General features: G+C 50.4%; 1 protein-coding gene across 9 annotated transcripts in view; it reads right to left on the reverse strand.

Annotated features, from left to right (window-relative positions):
- ZMYM4 (zinc finger MYM-type containing 4) overlaps positions 1-13,617 on the reverse strand; it is a 1,284,131-nt gene that overhangs the window by 327,154 nt on the left and 943,360 nt on the right. The window lies entirely within an intron of this gene.

A 13,617-nucleotide genomic window follows, 5' to 3' on the forward strand; every position in this document is an offset into this window, starting at 1 on the left:
TTGGTGTAGGTGGTCTGCGTGCCTCCTTTATTGTATTGTGTGTGCTGGGACAGCTGGCCTCTGGAAGCTCCTCTATTGTTGGAGCGACGAAAGGAACCACCCCTGAACTGCTGCGACTGTAGAGCCCCCATAGACTTTGCAGTCTCCGTGTCCTTTTTGATTTTCTCCAAGGTGGTGTCCACCTCTGGGCCAAATAAGTGATCAGGGTGGTGGTCTGCATGTCGGGCTTGAAACCGGAGATTCTCAGCCAGGCATGTCGCCGTAACATCACACTTGTGTTAATTGCCCTGGCTGCGGTGTCTGCTGCGTCCAGCGCACACTTGATAGATGCGTTTGATATAAGCTTGCCTTCTTGTATTAGCATCTCTGCTGCCTCCTTATATTCATCTGGCAAGTGTTGTAACAGGGTTTCAAGTGTATCATAATGAGCCCTGTCATATCTGGCTAAGAGTGCCTGTGTGTTGGAGATTCACCAGATATTGGCCGCTTGAGCTGGCACCCTTTTCCCTGATGCTTTAGCACTTTAGATTCTTTGTCAGGGGGAGGAGCATCACCCGTTGTTTGCAAGTTCGTCCTCTTCCGGGCGTTGGAAACAACCAGAGAGCCCAACGGCAACTGTCCCTTGATATATGTAGGGTCCCCAGGTGCCGGCTTGTATTTTTTCTCAATTCTGGGGTTTATTACTCTTGCCCTTATGGTCTCCTTAAAAATGTCTCCAGCATGTTTTAGGACACCCTTTAGCATTGGTAGAGTCTTGACAGTTCTCTCTGAGGTTGAGAAGGTGACAAACAAAAAATCCTCTTCAATAGGGTCAGCATGGAGCTGGACATCATGATTTTTGGTCGCCCTTTCAATCAGTGCATTAAACGCAGCCGTGTCTTCAGTAGGCAAGGGTTTTATAGCATAGACATGACTGTCCTGGGCCGTGTGTTGATCTTCTGGGTCAGCAGCGTCTGTCCAGGGTTCAGTGTGATCTTCAGGATCAGTGTCTACAGGGTAACTGTACTCCTCATTGTCACCATCCCCTGCCTCCACATCTGAGTATGTGGGCGAGATAGGAACAGTGTCTTGCCCATGTGGTGATATAGGTTCAATGAGAAGAGGTGACGTAGCAGAATCCCTCTTTCTCTTTAATGGAATTTTGTATGATTCCATAGGCTGTTCATGGGCGATCTTTCGCTTGTAAATAGAAAGTCTACCCGTCTCGGCGTCGTTGAATTGCCTCGACTGATCCGCAGGCGGAGGCCGTCGATGCTGGGTGACCACCTCCGCAGTTGTAGGCTTCGGCTCCGTGGACACCTTCTTGGTTGCTTCGACGGCCGTCCTAGGGGCGAAGGCCTTAGGGACCACTTTCGGTGGCAGTGTGAACTGGATGGGTGCCGACGATTTTGGAGGTTTACTGACCGGCTTCGGGGGAGTAGCATTTGGTCCCACAGTAGTAGCCTTTTCTTTAATGCGTTTCAGCGAGTCCGACACCTGCTTTGAAAAGGAGGCTTCTGGCTGTGTTGACTCGACGGGTTCCTTCGAGCCACCGCCATGTGTGGACTCGAGGTCTGTACCACTTTTAGCCTTGTCGGGTCGACGTTTAGGATCGAGAACTTTCTGAGTTCCGAGTCCCTTGTCTGTGTCGACGGCTTTCGGCGCCGACTTCTTTGGGTCGACGTCCTTGACCAGTTTCTTCGGTGCCCCGGTCTTCGGCTCGACACCCTTTAGCAACCTCACTGGGTCGATAACACTCTTCTGCTTTGTCGGTGCCGACGGTTCAGAAGTCTTCGAACCGACCAAAGCAGTACGCACTTTTGGTTTCGATTTAGCGTCCAGTGCTTTTGGTTGTGTAGACACCGATGCTTTCAGTTTCGATTTCGATCGGTCAACCGATGGCTCGTTAGAAATGTCCGTAGCCGGGCCATGAGGCGAGGCCGTAGAACCAAGTGTACGATCTCGGGTAAGGCCATGTGGCGATCCCTCAACCGGAGCCTTATCGAGTGTAGTGGATACGGCCCCCGTACCAATGTTTGGGCCTAGCTTTTCGCTCGAGCTATCTTCAACGGCCCCAAAGGCCTCATCGTCGTCTCCTACCTCGTCGACGTCTTCATTATCAACCATTTCTACATCTGCGTCGTAACTGGAGTCGATCTCCGATGCAGGATCAGACAGGTTCTCTAGAACTTCCTGCTTGACTCCCTCATCCTCCTCGGCATCGAAGATGTTCACCGGGTTAGGTGCCGTCTGCTGGGCCTCCTTCCGCGCAGTGCGTCGAAGGCGAATCGTCTTCTTGGAGCTGAACCGAGAACAAGCCATACAGCTGGCTTCATCGTGATCCGGAGACAGGCACTTGTTGCACACCGGGGGGATATCGATGTGAGGATACTTGGAGTTGCAAACGGGACATCTTTTGAATGGGCTCCGTTCCAGGATGGGTCGTCGATAAGGCCTCTGGCGTCACCGGCCTTCAGTGCCGAAAAGCCACGCGGCTCCTCTGGATGTCCGGCTCGGGGACAGAGCTGGAACAAGTACTGGGCACCGATCGCAAAGACAATACCGAAGATAACTAAAGGCCTTTTGGCCAAAAGGAAAGTTTTTTTTTATCGATTCCGAACTTGAGTTAACAAATATGCATTCGAACCCAATGGCGGAAAAAAACAATCTGAGGATGGAGTATCCCATGCGCACTGTAGTCCAGGGGAGGAGCCACCTATCTCGTGATACTTCGAAGTCTCTTCCAGGACAACAATGTGCAATCATCCGGACCCAACACTAGGCGGCGATCTATGCACAGATATGAATTCAGCAGCCCACATGCCTCGAACTTATTCTTTTAAGGCCTTCCATAAAGGCTTTAATGGCAGGCACTTTGAATAGAGATAGATGTCTGTTTTGCAGATATGCTGCTTTTGAAGCGAGATGTAGTCTAATAGAGGTATAGGCTAAGTTACATCTTTGGAGATGCAGTAAGTATCCTATTATGTGTTTAATAGACACATCTAGACGATCAATATTGTTGTTGTGACAATATATTACAAATTGTTTCCACTTAGCTGCATAACATGCCCTAGTGGTTGGACGTCTAGCTTCTTTAATGACATTCATGCAGTCTGGAGGAAGGTTCAGATATACAAATTCTAGGATTTCAGGAGCCAAATCGCAAGATTGGCTGAGCTGGGTCTGGGTGTCTGATCTCGCCACGGTTCTGTGTTAAGAGGTGTGGAGACAGGTGCAATTTTTGGTGTGGTACCACCGACAGTTGTAGCAGTGTGGTGTACCACGGCTGTCTGGCCCATGTTGGAGAAACTAGGATGAGGGTGAGAGAATGCTGCTGTAGTTTGCGTACTACTAGTGGCATGAGTGGTAGAGGTGGAAAAGCGTACGCAAATCTGTTTAACCAGTTCATCCATATCGCATTGCCTTTGGACAGTGGGCGTGGATATCTGGTGGCGAAGCTTGGGCATTTGGCGTTTTTGTGGGTGGCAAATAGGTCTATGTGAGGTTGTCCCCCCATCTGAAAGAATGGCTGAAGAACTGGTATATGAAGTTCCCACTCGTGGGTCTGTTGTGTTTGAGGACTTAACAGATTCACTGTGGTATTCTGTACTCCTGGAACATACATGCTGGGCTACAAGGAATATGGTTTGAGGAATAGCCCACCGCCATATGTCTTGTGCTAGTTGAGAGAGCTGTAGAGAGTGTGTGCCTCCCTGTTTCTGTATGCAATACATGGCTGCCATGTTGTCTGTGCTGACCAACACAGCCTTGTTTGATACTTGCTTTTGGAAGGCTTTTAGTGCTAGGAATATTGCTAGTAACTCCAGCTGATTGATGTGGAGTAACTTTTGTTGCGGTGTCCACCTGCCTTGCAAGGTGTGTTGCAGGAGGTGGGCTCCCCACCCGGAGAGCGATGCATCCCTGCGGATTATTTGAGGAACTGGCTCTAGGAACGGTCTTCCCTTGGAAAGATTTTTGGTGTTCCACCACTGCAGAGAGCGATGAGTCCGACTGTCTATCAACACTAGGTCTGTTAATTGACCTTGAGCCTGGTTTCATTGACGCGATAAGCATTCTTGTAGCGGACGCATTTGAAGTCTTGCATTGGGGCAATATGAAAATGCAAGAGGCCATCATCCCTTTGAGTTGCATGAACACTCGTGCTGGGAGTGTTGTAGTTGAAACTTTGTTAGAAGAGTTTGCATGCTGGCTATCCTTGCTGGAGTAGGATAAGCTAGCGCCTTTGAGGTGTTTAATGTGGCACCGAGGTATTGTTGTACCTTGGATGGTTGTATATGGGACTTGGCGTGGTTTATTGTGAACCCCAAATTGTGGAGCAGCTGTATCGTGGCATGAGTGTGTTCTACGCATCGGTTGTATGAGCTGGCTTTTATGAACCAGTCTTCGAGGTATGGGAAGACATGGATGTGTTCTCTTCGTAAATGCGCTGCCACTACTGCTAAGCACTTGGTGAATACTCTTGGCGCTGTTGTGACTCCGAAGGGGAGTACTTTGAATTGATAGTGTTGCCCGTCTATCACAAATCTGAGATACTTCCTGTGAGCTTTGTGAATGGGAATGTGGAAGTATGTGTCCTTGAGATCTAAAGTAGCAAGGAAGTCGTTTTTTGACAAGAGCGGAAGGACTTGTTGGAGTGTGATCACGTGAAAATGGTCTGACTGTATGTATATGTTTAGCGGTCTGAGGTCTAGAATAGGCCTTAGAGAGCTGTCCTTTTTTGGGATTGGAAAATATAGAGAGTAAACCCCCTTGTTTTGTTGGTGCAGAGGTACTGGTTCTATTGCACTTTTTTGTAACATAGATACTACTTCTTGCTTTAACAGTGATAGATGTTCTTGTGACATTGGATGCTGTTTAGGTGGTATGTTGGGGGGGGGGGGGGGGGGTAGATATTAGTTCTAGACAGTAACCTGACTGAATAATTTGTCGCACCCACCTGTCTGACGTGATGTTGATCCTGGCAGGAAGGAATTGTTGCAGTCTTACCCCCACAGGAGTGGAATGTTGGGGTGGAAGGGGAGGAAAGTCATTGGGTAGGGGTAGTGGCAGAGCGGGAGATGTTGTTTTTGCCTCTGCCTTTGTTGTTGTTACCCCTGTAACCCCCTCTCTGGTAGCTCTTAGAGAATGTGGATTGGCTAGGGGTCTTGTAAGAAGTGGAGGGACTTTCCGAGGAGTAGCCTCTAGTGTTGCCTCTATGATGAGCGACGAAAAGAACGTCTGAGAGCTTGCTGCTGCAAGGCTCCCATAGATGTCGCTGTATTCGGTGTCCTTTTTCATTTTTTCTAAAGACACGTCAACATTTGGGCCAAAGAAATGTGTCTCATCAAATGGCTGGTTAAGGATGGAGTTTTGTACTTCAGGGTTAAAACCTGAAATACGTAGCCAAGCATGTCTGCGTAGTAGGGTGCTGGTGTTGATTGCCCTTGAGACGGTATCTGCAGCATCTAGGGCACAACGAATGGAAGTATTAGTAATATTTGTACCTTCCTGTATCGGTTCGTTGGCCATATTTTTCTATTTGTCTGGTAGGTGTTGCATTATGGACTCTAGTTCATCATAATGTGCTCTGTCATATCTGGCCAGCAGCGCTTGGGTATTGGCAATGCGCCAGATATTAGCTGCTTGAGACTCTGTTCTTTTGCCGGAGGCGTCAAGTAGCTTAGATTCTTTGTCTGGTGGTGAGGCCTCACCTGATGTCTCAGAATTAGCACGTTTACGTGCATTAGACACTACTAAGGAGTCTAATGGTGTTGGAACTTTAATATAGACTGGGTCCGTGGGGGCAGCTTTATATTTTTTCTCAATGCGAGGATCAAGGACCCTAGCCCTGACAGGATCCTTAAAAACCTCTGTTGCGTGCTTGATGACACCCTTAAGCATTGGCAAAATGGCAGTAGATCTTTGTGTGTCATCGAAAGTGTCTAGTAGGAAATCTTCTTCCACCGCGTCAGTGTGTAAGTCCACGCCATGATATTGGGCAGCTCTTTGGACTAGTAGGTTAAAACCTATAGTGTTCTCTGTTGGGGAAGGTCTAGAAGGGTATATATCGTCTTGTGGGACATAAGGCACATCAGGGGTGTTGTAATCATCCCATGGATTAGGTGACTGAGGGGGACTATTGGTCCCTGCTGGTTCATGTGCACCCACACCTGTGTCATCAGAATCTATCTGTGTATCATCGTCTGGATTAGGGGATGGTGTCGGTGAATGGTGAGGTGGAGGAGATGGAGGAGGAACAATATGGGGAGGTGGTGGAGAAGGGGCCCTTAATGGAGAGGTTGCAATGTAACTCTTCTTTGGAGGAGGAGGAGGTGCTGGCGCTTCAAGAGGTCTCTTCATGGAGCCGAGAGTCAAGTGACCAGTCTTAGATCCTTTACAAGAGTTTTTTGGTTAGAATCAGGTGTGAAAAGTTCCTCTGAATAGGGCAAATCCTTCGGCGTCGAGGATTTTGGCCCCGTAGGTTTTTTCGGCACCGAGTAGGGTAGCTGGTTTTGGATCTTTTGGTTTAGAAGTGTGCCCTTTTGAAACGTCCTTTACCGGAACCTGTTTCTTCGGTTCCGAGTGTTTCTTCGGGTCCGAAACGGGTTCATGAGGTTTAGACGTTTTTTAGTCGGCTCCGAGTGCGGTTTCGGCATCGTTGAGCCGGTGCCAGTCTTCGGCGCTGTGTGCTTAGGTGTCGGAGCAATGGTTGGCGTGGTTGCGGAAGATGGCTTTTTCTTCAGCGTCGGTATAGGATCGGCACCGGAGAAAGGCTGGCTTGAGCCTGAGCTGCCTGAAGGCTTAGTAGGCTTCTTTGCCGGTCCCGAAGGCGGGGCGTGGGAAGCAGTCTCTCGGTGTGCACCTGTGCCCGAAGGATGAGGGTGCCGAAGCCTTTTTGGAGGGTGTCGACGATCTTACTTACAACCCATTGAGCTGGAGTGACTTCCTCGACGTCTGAGTCTTCGGCGTTTGAGGAGCTGGTACTCTCTTCGGAGTGCTGGAGTTCTGGCACGTTGACTCCCTCTTCGAAGATGTCGTCGGGGATGGAAGTGGACGAGCGAGCCATAGTTCTTCGATCTCGTCGGTCCCGGATCGTCTTCTTGTAGCGGAAAGAGGAACAGGGGGAACAGTCTTTGGCCTCGTGCTCCGGTGAGAGGCAAAGGTTGCACACTTCATGTAGGTCGGTGTGGGGAAACTTCGACCCACATTGAGGACCCTTTTTGAATGGCGTCCTTTCCATGAGCCAGGAAGTAAGGCCTAGGTAGGCCCGAAGGCCTTCGTCGACGACCGGAATCGAAGACTTAAAAGTGGTGAAGAATTGCGTTGATGTGGAGCACGATCGAAACAATACCACCGAACTGGGTGAGGATTGCACGCCGAAGAAAATTCGTTCCAAACCGGAGCGCAGGAAACACATCCGAGCCCAATGGGCGGAAAAAACTATCTGGGGATGGAGCCGATGTCAATGCGCAATGTGGTCCAAAGAAGAACTTTTCATGACAACAACAAACTGCAAATATCCGGGCCCAACACTAGGTGGCGTTCTATGGACAGTGTGCAATCTGCAGCTCATATGCCTCGAACTCATAGTTACTACTTACAAGGGACTTACAGGCAGGCTACAATTGTGCCAATAGTGGGAACAATGGTACAGGTTAGAGAAAGAACAATGGCCCTGGAAACCTGATTGGCGGGGACCCAGGGCACACTCAGTCAAAGTGAATCAGAAATCTGGCAACAAGTGGGAGGGTTACTGCAACAGAAGAACAAGTTACTTACCTTCGGTAACTATGTATCTGCTAGAGACAGTCTAGCTGCAGATTCCTTAACCTAGAATTTTCCCAGGCGTCAGACTGGATCCGGGAACTTTTCCGCAGTGCCGCGCGGCTCCACCCTGACGTCCACGGACAGGACGTCAGCGGAGCCATATATATGCCCCTCCCAGCGTGCTGGCGTACGTTTTCTTTGGAGAAACCTTTCTGCGTCAGAACACAGAGCCATCACCAAAAAACTGTGAGAATATGGGAACTTTGTGCAAAAATGATATAAAAATAAAATAGAAGAAATCGAAAGGTAAGAGAGCAGTGCTCTGAAAAGCCACCCCGCAAGAGCGAAGCTCAATCAACGTTAAAGAGAGACAAGGATGTGGAAAAACAGCCTGGCAGAAGATAGAAAGTCCACATCCTGAAAGTAAAACCGTGAAGAACAGGTCCAGAACACTAGATTAAGAAGAGTTCACCACAAGACGTCACCAGAAAGAGACGTCACAATCCCAATTAAAGATCCATAAATGTACATAGCCAATAGCCCTGAAGGAAAAAGGCTGCAGAGGTCGCAAAGACCACAAGGCCATGTAATAAGGGGAAAGCGGGATAGTGGGAAAATGCGTGAATAGATTTCACACCTAAAATCCAGGACGAGGGCTGGAAGGAACACATGATCTATTAACATGCAGCCGAATTTGAGAGAATGGGCGGGAAGTAGCAGAGAAACAGAAAGAATCAGTCTGTGTTGGAGGGAGAGTATATCACCTTAGAAAGGGCAAGCCACCACCCCAGGGGAGGCGAGTATAGAAAGCCTTACGTAAAAAGATGAGGCACGGTGGCTCCGCAAGGCTTACTATCCGGAGACAAGGCAACATGCAGTGGGCAGTTAACTCTTTCCTGGTGACAAACGGGTGTTGTGAGAATGTCGCTGTTGCTTCCCCTTAGTTTGTGCGTGGCATAGCTGTGGCACAGTCTCTGCGACGCCATGGAGTCTGATGCGTGGAGACTAGGAAATTTGTAGCGGGAAGTTACAGTCTCCAGTTTGCTGCAGCTTGCGTTGGTTGCAGTAGCAGAGACCGTACTGAGGGCCATATGCCAGTGTGTGAGTTCCAGGTGCCGCGCGGCCATGTGTAGGGCTAGTATGATGAAGTCTTGCAGGGGAAGAGAGGGCGGGAGGGGGGGAGCAACGTGGGCTGCCGCCAAGAGAGCGAACAGCCAGGGGAGGACCCCAAGGGCGCTTGGTAATGGCGTGCCCGGTGCAGCAGTGACAGCTAGTACAGGCCCTGTCCCTGCACGCCACCGCGATCTGCCCCACTGTGTGTGTGCAGCGCTGGGAATGCCGGAGGCCAAACGGTCCTCCCGCAACTACCGAGCGCTGCTCAGCCCAATATTCTGCCGCTCGATGCTCCAGCCCGCAGGCTCACCACACCCCCTCTGCAGTCTCTGGCACTCGGTCGCGTCTCTCCGAGACTTCTTCCTGCATAGTCGCCGCCATCTTCAAAATCATCCGTCCGCTTTCAGGCCGCCGTATTCTGGATTACTCGCGGCGATCTGGGGTGCATTCTGGCATGGTCACCCTGCCCGACGGTCTTGCTGGAAGTTGGGAAATTGCTGATGTGCCACGTCGACCGGCGGAGCTTCAACGCCGGGCGACCATCTCGCTTTCCAACTTGGCCACACGCCCTAGCCTCAGATTCCTTCACTTAGAATAGATACCAAAGCCATACCCATGAAGGAGGCAGGTCTGTGACTGAACCCCCCACCAAGTTCCCGAGAGAACTTAGTCGTCCTTAAGGTGAGTAACACATCACCGTCAACCTTTGGGATGAACTATAGTGAGGACAGTAATGTAGCGCAGTTAACCGCCAGACCATGAAGCTCTAAAGAGAGCGGAAAACACTGGGAGGCAAAGGCCATTAAGAACAGAACACAAACCCCTTTGTGTATTCCTGGGTTGAGAGAATGGAAAGCACAGCCAGTATGCCTGTGGCGAGGTGAGAGGTTATAACTTTGAAAAAGGGGGTGTGAGAAGTTGGCCTGATAGGTAGTGTTTCCAATTCTGGAACCACTGGTTATCAGTCCAAACAAACCCCAAAGATGTCAGGTTGTAAGTCAACCTTGTAGACAAGCTATCCTAGTGGTAGCATGGACTAAGCAGCCTTAAAGGCTTAACTTAAGAGGTCGTGTTAAGCGAGCTGTTTTACCACATACAATCCTGTAATCAAATGAAAGGACACCACACAAGTATATATTATAAAAATATATGTATTTATTTCTAAATTACTCCCCAGTACTCTTTATGAGGAAAGGGGCACAAGCGTTAAATCAAAAGCACTGTTACACATATAAAGTTGCACGTTTATGGATGAGGGCGGGTGGCCACTCAGACCATATATCAAAAAAGTGGTATAAGTAACACTTTACGAACAATGGTTAGGCCTAGGGCCTAGAGATTCGCTGGGAGCAGTCAGGACAAGCAATGAAGAAGTCGGGAGTAGCCCACAGGAGACGGGTGCAGCACGGAAAGTGCGGCGCGCACCAATGCACTGTCAATGGTGCGTAAAAGTCAGTTAAAGTGAATTAAAAGATACTTCCGCTGAACCTAGGAACACAAAACTTTAGACACAGACCCTAGAGGTGTGTACCAGTGTAAAGACACCGGCGTTGCAAAGTTACCTCACCCACAGGCCGTGGGTGCACAGGGTCGAAGTGGCGTCGGGTTCTGTCACGCAGGTTCTTGGTGCTTGGAGCTGTTGCAGCTGCAGGCGCTGTGAAGCAGAAGTGTCCGGTGCGATCCAAGGGTGGATCGATGTAGAAAAGTACCTGAAAGCAGAGGGGACAGAGTCTGGGTCACTCAGCAGTGACCAGGGTGGAACCAGGACGGAACCAGGCAATGTCGGGCGCAATCAGGCGGTTGTCGATAGGCTTCTCTCCGCTGTCACGTGGGCTCTGGGGCATCTGCGACGTCCAGGAGCAGGTCACGATCTGTCCCACGTAGGCTCTCGCCGTCAGCACCGTCGGCTTGAAGATTGTAGCAAACAGCACTTGGCAAAAGCAATCCACGCGGAACCGGGAGATTGCTTATCAATCGAACCAGGAGGGTCAGAGTGGGTGCTCCTTTTCACAGGAGCTGGTGCAGATCTGGAGCAACCAGAAAAGCAAGTCGGATTTCAAAGTTCGTCGGCACAGGGGCCACAAGCCAGCTGGCAAGTGACCGGGCCAACGCGTCGAGCGCACACAAGCAGAAGGGCCCCACGCAGCACTCAGCGAGTGTGGAGGGGTGAGCTTTGGTGCAAGTGGAGCTCGGGGCTGGGGCTTCTCAAACCCCGGTGTACAGCTTCGAGGGTCACTCGTGGGCCGCACGGTCAGCGTCTCGTGGCCTTTTCAAGATGGCGTGCCCCACGCTTCCGGTCGCCTCCACGGGTCTCAGCTCTGCAGGGACTGTGGATCGGGCAGGTAGAAGGCAGGCAAGCTTGATCTCGTCGATCTCTGTCGCTCGAGTTCCGGCGGGAACTGCAACAAAGCAAGGGTCGAGGGCTGGATGGTGCCTGTTTGCACAGGGTGATCACTCCTTGACCACAAGGGAGATTCTTCAGTCTTCTCACGTCGTGTAGAAAGTCGAAGGGTCCAGATTTCGTTTCTTATGTTTCTTCAGGATGATCTGAGGTCCGTTGGGACTGCTCCCCCTCTTATTCGAATCTAGGGGGTTGGACATCCTGCTAGGTCCCCTCCTATGGGTGGGACCCAGGAAGGGGGTGGTTACACCCCTCTCCTTTGATCCTGGCCGCGCTGGGACAGGGGCTGGGAGGCCCCAGAACCGGTTTGGCCGGATCCTGCAAGGGGCAGCCTTGTGCTCCCCAGGCAGTGTCTGGTTTCATTGAAACCTCCCTACTCCAATCCACTATCTCCTTTCTGGGGTGGTTTGACACCGCCCTGTGACAGGAAACTCTTTGTCCAGGCCTCCTCTGCCGGGTTTCGGTCAGCAGCAGGAGGTCAGACCCGTGTCTGTGGCAGGGGCATCCATTTTGTGGATCTGAGGCTCATCTTAGATCAACCGCGTTTCAGTAAAGTAACATGTCTTCTCCCTCTAGAAGGGTGGAATGCTATCCCCGTCGCCAGAACTGGCGAGGGGATAGTATTCCAATTCGTATGACACCTTACACGACATGTTTTGATAAAGCCAAACCAAAGTTGCTATATAACCGCGAGGATTATAATGCGCTTAAGAGTATATGGTATGGCATTATCCCGGATCAGCTTAGGGAGTTGTTCCCGACAGCTGCAGACAGGCTCAGCTCATGCCAGAGCACCATCTCACATAAAACCACGCACTCTGCCTCCAGGATTGATGAGGCCTTCCATAGGAGTGGCTTACAGGCTATATATGTGTCCAGATATAGGTTTAGATATAGGTATACTATATCTAAGCAAGGGGTGGTTACACCCACTTGCCCCAGCTGAGTGATCAGCCAGTTGTGTCAATTTAAGAACCAGCCAGGGGTGGCAAAAGCTATGCTTCAGCCCCTGGTAGGCCTTGGTGGCACCTATGCCCTGGGCACCTATAGTGCATGGTACAGGGGCTGACAAGGAGTCCATTTCCAATTGTGGTATGTACCTATAGCACATGTATTACAAATTTAGAGAGAGAACAGCAGGCTGGGGGTCTGATTAGCAGGCCCACAGCCTCAGTAAGTCGAAAACCAGTGAAGCAAAAAGCAAAAATTGGGGTGACCATAGGATAGCAGACCCTACTCTCCTACAGGGGGATAACCAACCCAGGGTTTGAGGGTTCCACAGGACACGAGGTGGCGACAGAAAGCAAAAGCAATTACCGGTCGACCAAGCAGAACAGTGGAAAAAAGACCCCTGTAGAACCTGCACCTGCAAGAAACGTGGGGCAGCAGTGACCAGAGGCTGACCCTTATCTAACAAGTGCCAGCATGGAAGAAAACATATACTAGATATGCTGGAGTAAAAAGGAAGGCCTTGACTTTGCAAGAAGTGGAACTGAACCGAGGGTTTGAGAGAGAGCTGTCTAAGCAACATGTCGCCTGCAGCAAGCCTCGTGAAGGTAACTGGTATGACAGAGACATTGCACACTGGTCTAATATGTAGAACCGCGAAAAGGAGCACTGCTGAAACCTGCACCAGCAAGACAAGTGAAAGCAGTGGCAGGATGCCAAATTGCGGCCAGGAGCTGGTAGTACGAAGGCCCAAGACATGCCAGGACGTAGGCGGTGTGTCACAACCTGTAAAAAGGGCAGATGACAAGCAGTCAAGCCTTAACGAACAAGAGCAAAGCCCGGAAGACACATAAGCCTACCAGAAGGTAGTTAAGCACACCGTGTGGATGCTGGAACCACACGAAGTAAGCCAGGACCTCCTGAATCGGAGCGTGAGCAGCTCAGAAGCGAACAACAGCAAGAAGGCAACCGCCCCAAAAAGGGGCACCAAACAAGCCTGACACTACATAAGAGCTGGTGGAACAAGCAAACCGGGCCAAGAGCCACGGACACCGCATGAATTAAAGAACTTCACGGATCCGCTTGGTAAGACCATAGAGCAGATATAGAGCAGGAGGAAAAACGTTAAAACCATGAGAACGTGACCCAACAAGAGGCTAGAGTATGCTGAATTTACTCGCAGTCATGTGGAAACTGAGTAGGAGAATGTCCAAAGCAGTAAGTAATCCACGCCCCTTGCCCGAGAGAAACAACAGTCCTCTGCAAAACAGAGTAGGGGGAAAGAACTAGTTACGACAGTGGAAAAAGTAAGGACAACATAAGGTCCCGGACCCCAAGAAGCGAGTAGTCCAGGAAAAACACACCCCTTTGGGAGTGCACAGCATAAACTCAAGTAAAAGCGTTGA

Source organism: Lissotriton vulgaris, chromosome 2_1 (genome assembly GCF_964263255.1).
Source record: "Lissotriton vulgaris chromosome 2_1, aLisVul1.2, whole genome shotgun sequence".
Lineage (NCBI taxonomy): Eukaryota > Metazoa > Chordata > Amphibia > Caudata > Salamandridae > Lissotriton > Lissotriton vulgaris.